This window comes from Silene latifolia, chromosome 8, assembly GCF_048544455.1.
Source record: "Silene latifolia isolate original U9 population chromosome 8, ASM4854445v1, whole genome shotgun sequence".
Lineage (NCBI taxonomy): Eukaryota > Viridiplantae > Streptophyta > Magnoliopsida > Caryophyllales > Caryophyllaceae > Silene > Silene latifolia.
The window spans coordinates 78,763,249-78,769,131 of NC_133533.1; the positions used below are offsets into that span (position 1 = coordinate 78,763,249).

A 5,883-nucleotide genomic window follows, 5' to 3' on the forward strand; every position below is an offset into this window, starting at 1 on the left:
GTTAGTCTTTTCCGGTGGGTAGAATTTTTTGTAGAAAGCTAGAGCCAACTTCTTCCAAGAATCTATTCCAAGGGTGGCCTTATCAAGGCCCTTCAACCATTGCTTCGCGGTGCCGATTAAAGAGAAAGGAAATAAGACCCATCTAATTTGGTCTTGAGTCACGCCCGTTTGAGAGATAGCATCACAATAGTCGCAAAAGGTTTCCATATGAGAATGAGGGTCCTCACTAGGCATCCCCCCAAATTGGCTCCTCTCAACTAATTGGATGAAGGCGGACTTGGAAATAAAATTTCCGGTTAGATGTTGCGGTGTAGGAGTACCATTTGGTAGATTCTCCTCGGTGGGTACGGAGTGTGACGAGAATTTAGGCATTGTAGGTGGATTTTGTGGGGTATTGTGTAATGGGTTCTCTTCTCCTTCTATTGCGAAAGGATTGACAAACTCACTAGTGGGTTGAACAACTTCACTAATACCTCGTAAATTCCTCCTAACAAGTCTCCTATTGTTCGTCAAGGTTCTTTCGATTTCACGGTCAAAAGGTAACAAATCACCTTGTAACCTTCTAGACATGCAAAATATCAAACAACTCGAAAACAATTAGAACAAACCTTGAGGAGTTTTACTTCCTCAAGGCGAAGAAAGACACAACTAATAACAATAAAAAGAAATCTAAATCAAACAAACACCGTCCCTAAGCAACGGCACCATTTTTATGCGAGTCCGCTAAGTGTTCACAAATTAAGATGTGGTCGTTGGGTCACGGTCGAATCAAAACACAATTTATAGCTTCACAAACAACTCTACAATTAGTAAAGAGGTAAGTAAAGGTCAGATCCCAAGGGACGGGTATTGAAATGAGATTTCTATTGCAACTAGCGGTGTCTAAGGGGTGTCACAAATTGGGTTGATGTAGAAGGTTACTAAACTAAAATAGCAATGAAAATAAACAAGCAAGATGAATTAAAGGGGTCTAAACAATTGATTAAAGGCACTAGGGTGTCATGGGATCATAGGGGAATCATGGCATATGATCATACAAACATGTTCTCAAATTATAAGCAAGCAATTATTGTTGTGATGGATTGAGTTGGGTTATATCTTACAATCCTAGGAAAGTTTGGGTCCCGGAGCCGAATCGATTAGATTGTACAACACCTACAAGTCGACTTAATCTTCCCTACTCAACAACATGCATGGTCTAATGAGACTCAAGTTGGGTTATGTCTTACAAGTCTCATTGAAAAGATAGAAGATGATAGTAAATGCAAGGATTCATAGGCTTAGCATTTCATCAAATATAACATGTGCATGAGTTGAGATCAAAACAAGCAAGCAAATAAAACATGAAAGCATATTAGATTAAGCATGAATCATTCCCCATGTTGGTTTCCCCTAATCACCCATTAACTCTAGCTAAGAGACTACTCACTCATTATCATGTTGATCATGCTAGAAAGGTTGTCAATCATACCAACAATATGAAACATGATGAATAAATGAAAGTAATTAACAATAATTAAAAAGGGATTAAGAGATTATACCTACTAATGATTCCAATAATAAAGCAAAGATAAAAGAAGTACTTGAATGCTTGATTGAGAGGTTGTCAATCTCCCAATAATAACCCAAATAATCTTCAATTACCCAAAATAAAGGATGAACAAAAGAGAGATTAAAGAACTAAAACTTGGATTAAAACTTGATTAATACTTGATTACAATATTAAAGAGAGATTTGATTGATATTAACTACACTAATTATTGATAAGAAGAACATGCTCTCCTAATTAGACTAATGGGGTATTTATAGTGGAAATTAGGGAGGATGCATTAGGGTTAACTAAGGGCTAAACTAGTAATTACACCTTTTAGATTGAGCAAGGAGGAGCCGGTATTTTTCGAGAGAAGGGCTTCTTTCTTCGTAGCTTGGAGAAGACAATCCGTCTTTGTCTTGGAATCCAAGGCGGAATAAGGTCGGGACGGGCGGATTCTGGCGTTGGAATCCGAGCGGATTCAATGGAATCCGGTCGGATTGTGGAGGTGGAATTCGAGCGGATTAAGGCAAAGCCGCTCGGATTGTGCTGCTGCGGGACGGACGGATTGGTGACAATCCGCTCGGATTGTCAGTCAGCAACAAATCTTCTTCTTTTCTTCCCTTTTCTTCATAAATTCCTTGGGGATTTCCTCGGGGACTCAAGGATCCTTTCTCAACTTTGCTCTTCTACTATAATATGTACAAAGGCCTTCTAATCTTGTCTCTCCTTGATGCTTGGTCATTGAATTCGATCAATTTAGTCTCGTTTTGCCATGAAAATGCAAGATTCTTACTCCTTTCCTACCAAGGGATCAAAATCTCAAAGAATATGCAAAACAAAGAACTAAAGATAAGAAATGACCCAAATAAGCACTAAAAACCATGGGAACAAGGCTAATTCGGGGGCTAAATATGCGCTAATTATGGTCACATCAACGGTATTGAGAAGCTTCCCGGATCCTTGAGTTTTGGAGGTGAACTCCCTTGAAGTATTGCACTACTCACCTTAGTGAAGGCGATAGTCTCAAGCTTCCGGATCGACTTCTTCTTTGTGAGGATGTCTTTCATGTATTTTGCATAGGCCGGCACGTGATTGATTAATTCCGTAAAAGGAATTGAGACTTCCAAATTCTTCACAATTTCCATAAACTTTCCATGTTGGTCATCAAATTTGGGCTTGGCTTGACGACTAGGAAAAGGAAGTCTAATCACAATGGGCTCCTTCTCCTTGACCTTGTCTTCATTTTTCTTTGAAATTTCTTCTTTTGATGGTTCTCCATGTTTGGAGTTTTGCACAATTTCTTCCTTGTCACTAGCTTCCACAACTTCATCCTCAACTTGCTTCTGCGGTGCTTCATACCTTGTACCACTTCTCAAATGAATGGCACTAACCGTTTCATGTCTTGGGGGATTACTTTGAGGTGGTAATTGCCCCTTTTGTCTTTGTGAGCTTGAAGATGCTAGTTGAGTCAATTGGGTTTCCAACAATTTGGTGTGAGCTAGGATGTTATTGATGGTGGTTTCCTTTGCTTGACTATCTTTTTGCATTTGAGTGAAAAATTCTTGTTGATTCTTTTGCATTTGAAGGACCGCTTTTTGAACATCAAAACCTTGGTCATTTTGTTGATTGTATGGGTTTTGATTTTGGTAACCTTGGTTTTGGTTATAAAAGGGTCTTTGATTTTGGTTTCTCATGGGAGGTGGGGTGTATGTTGTTTGAGGGTTTTGAACATTTTGGCTTTTGTATGAGAGATTTGGATGGAATTTGGTGTTTTCATTGTAATAGTTGGAATAAGGGGTACCACTTTTGTATGCTTGGAAAGCATTCACTTGTTCATTTGTTCCCCTACATTCACTTTGGTCATGTCCCAAAGTTCCACAATTCTCACATATCCCACTTGGGATTGATGAAGATGCCGTCATGGCATTAACATGATGCTTTGGTGATTTTGAGGCTTCTTCAAATCTAGCCATAGCTTTTTCAAACTTCAAATTGATTGTATCAATGTGAGCACTAATTTGAGCACCCAATTGAGTGACGGAGTCCACTTCATGCTTTCCTCCCCTAGTAGCCTTGCGAGGTCTACTATATTGTGAGTTATGGACCGCCATTTCCTCAATTTTGTTCCAAGTTTGATTGTCATCAACTTCGGTGAACATTCCATTTGATCCCATGTTGAGAATGTTCCTTGAATCTTCATATAGACCGTTCCAAAATTGTTGTACCAAGAACCACTCGCTAAGTCAATGGTGAGGACATGAGCGACAAATTCCTTTGAACCGCTCCCAAGCTTCATACAAAGATTCTTCATCCCTTTGCTTAAAACCCGTAATTTGAGCTCTTAGCATGTTAGTCTTTTCCGGTGGGTAGAATTTTTTGTAGAAATTTAGAGCCAACTTCTTCCAAGAATCAATTCCGAGAGTAGCCTTATCAAGGCCCTTCAACCATTGTTTCGCGGTGCCAATTAGAGAAAAAGGAAATAAGACCCATCGAATTTGGTCTTGAGTTACACCTGTTTGAGAAATCGCATCACAATATTCACAAAAGGTCTCCATATGAGAATGAGGGTCTTCACTAGGCATCCCCCCAAATTGGCTTCTTTCGACTAATTGGATAAATGCGGATTTAGCAATGAAATTTCCAGTCAAATGTTGTGGTGTGGGAGTACCATTGGGTAGGTTCTCCTCGGTGGGTACGGAATGTGATGAAAACTTAGGCATTGTGGGTTGATTTTGTGTTGTATTTTGTGTTGGGTTCTCCTCAGCTTCTCTTGCAAAAGGGTTGATGAACTCAATAGTTGGTTGAATATCTACAACCTCACTAATACCTCTCAAATTTCTCCTAGCAAGTCTTCTATTAGTTGTCAAACGTCTTTCAATTTCACGATCAAAAGGTAACAAATCACCTTGTGACCTTCTAGACATGCAAAATATCAAACAACTCGAAAACAATTAGAACAATCCTTGAGGAGTTTTACTTCCTCAAGGCAAAGAAAGACACAACTAATATCAATATAAGAAAATCTAAATCAAGATAACACCGTCCCCGGCAACGGCTCCATTTTTGGTCGGTGCTAAATCTTTTCGGTAACTTGTCGTTAGGAGTACCTAGACCAAAACACAATTTATAGCTTCACAAACAACTCTACAATTAGTAAAGAGGCAAGTAAAGGTCGGATCCCAAGGGACGGGAATTGAGATGAGATTTCTATTGAAACTAGTGGTGTCTTAGGGGTGTCACAGTTTGGGTTGATGTAGAATGTCACTAAACTAAATAGCAATGAAAATAAACAAGCAAGATGAATTAAAAGGGTTGTAAACAATTGATAAAAAGCACTAGGGTATCATGGGGTCATAGGGGAATCATGGGAATTGATCATACAAACATGTTCTCAAATTATAAGCAAGCAATTATTGTTGTGATGGATTAAGTTGGGTTATATCTTACAATCCTAGGAAAGTTTGGGTCTCGGAGCCGAATCGATTAGATTGTACAACACCTACAAGTCGACTTAGTCTTCCCTAATCAACAATATGCATGGTCTAATGAGACTCGAGTTGGTTTATATCTTACAAGTCTCATTGAAAAGATAGGTGATGTGTAAAAAATGCAAGGATTCATAGGCTCGCATTTCATCAAACATAACATGTGCATGAGTTGAGATCAAAACAAGCAAGCAAATAAACCATGAAAGTATATTAAATTAAGCATGAATCATTCCCCATGTTGATTTCCCCTAATTACCCATTAACCCTAGCTAGGTGACTACTCACTCATTATCATGTTGAACATGCTAGCAAGGTTGTCAATCATACCAACAAAGTGAAACATGATGAATGAATTAAAGTAATTAGCAATAATTAAAAAGGTATTAAGAGAATTATACCTACTAATGATTCCAATAATAAAGCAAGAATAAAAGAAGTACTTGATGCTTGATTGAGAGGTTGTCAATCTCCCAATAATAACCCAAATAATCTTCAATTACCCAAAATAAAGGATGAACAAAAGAGAGATTAAGGAAATAAAACTTGTATTAGAACTTGATTAATTGTTGATTACAAAACTAAAGAGAGATTTGATTGATATTAACTACCCTAAGAATTGGTAAGAAGAACATGAGAAGAACATGCTCTTTTAATTAGACTAATGGGGTATTTATAGTGGAAATTAGGTGGATGCATTAGGGTTAACTAAGGGCTTAAATGACGATTAAGTCCCTACTTAGGGAAACGCCGGTATTTTCTGAAGGAAGGGCATCTTTCTTGAAGCTTGAAGAAACGAATTTGCGCTGTCTTGGAATCCGTGCGTCTTAGGCTCGGGACGGCCGGATTCCTGTATCTCTGCCC

At 38.5% G+C, this 5,883-nt stretch overlaps 1 non-coding gene across 1 annotated transcript; it reads left to right on the plus strand.

Moving 5' to 3' along the window:
• Positions 1-3,775: 3,775 nt before the first annotated feature.
• On the plus strand, positions 3,776-3,882 carry LOC141597843 (small nucleolar RNA R71). The gene has a single exon (XR_012523057.1). It is a non-coding gene; the product is annotated as a small nucleolar RNA R71 (small nucleolar RNA).
• The last annotated feature ends 2,001 nt before the right edge of the window (positions 3,883-5,883 follow it).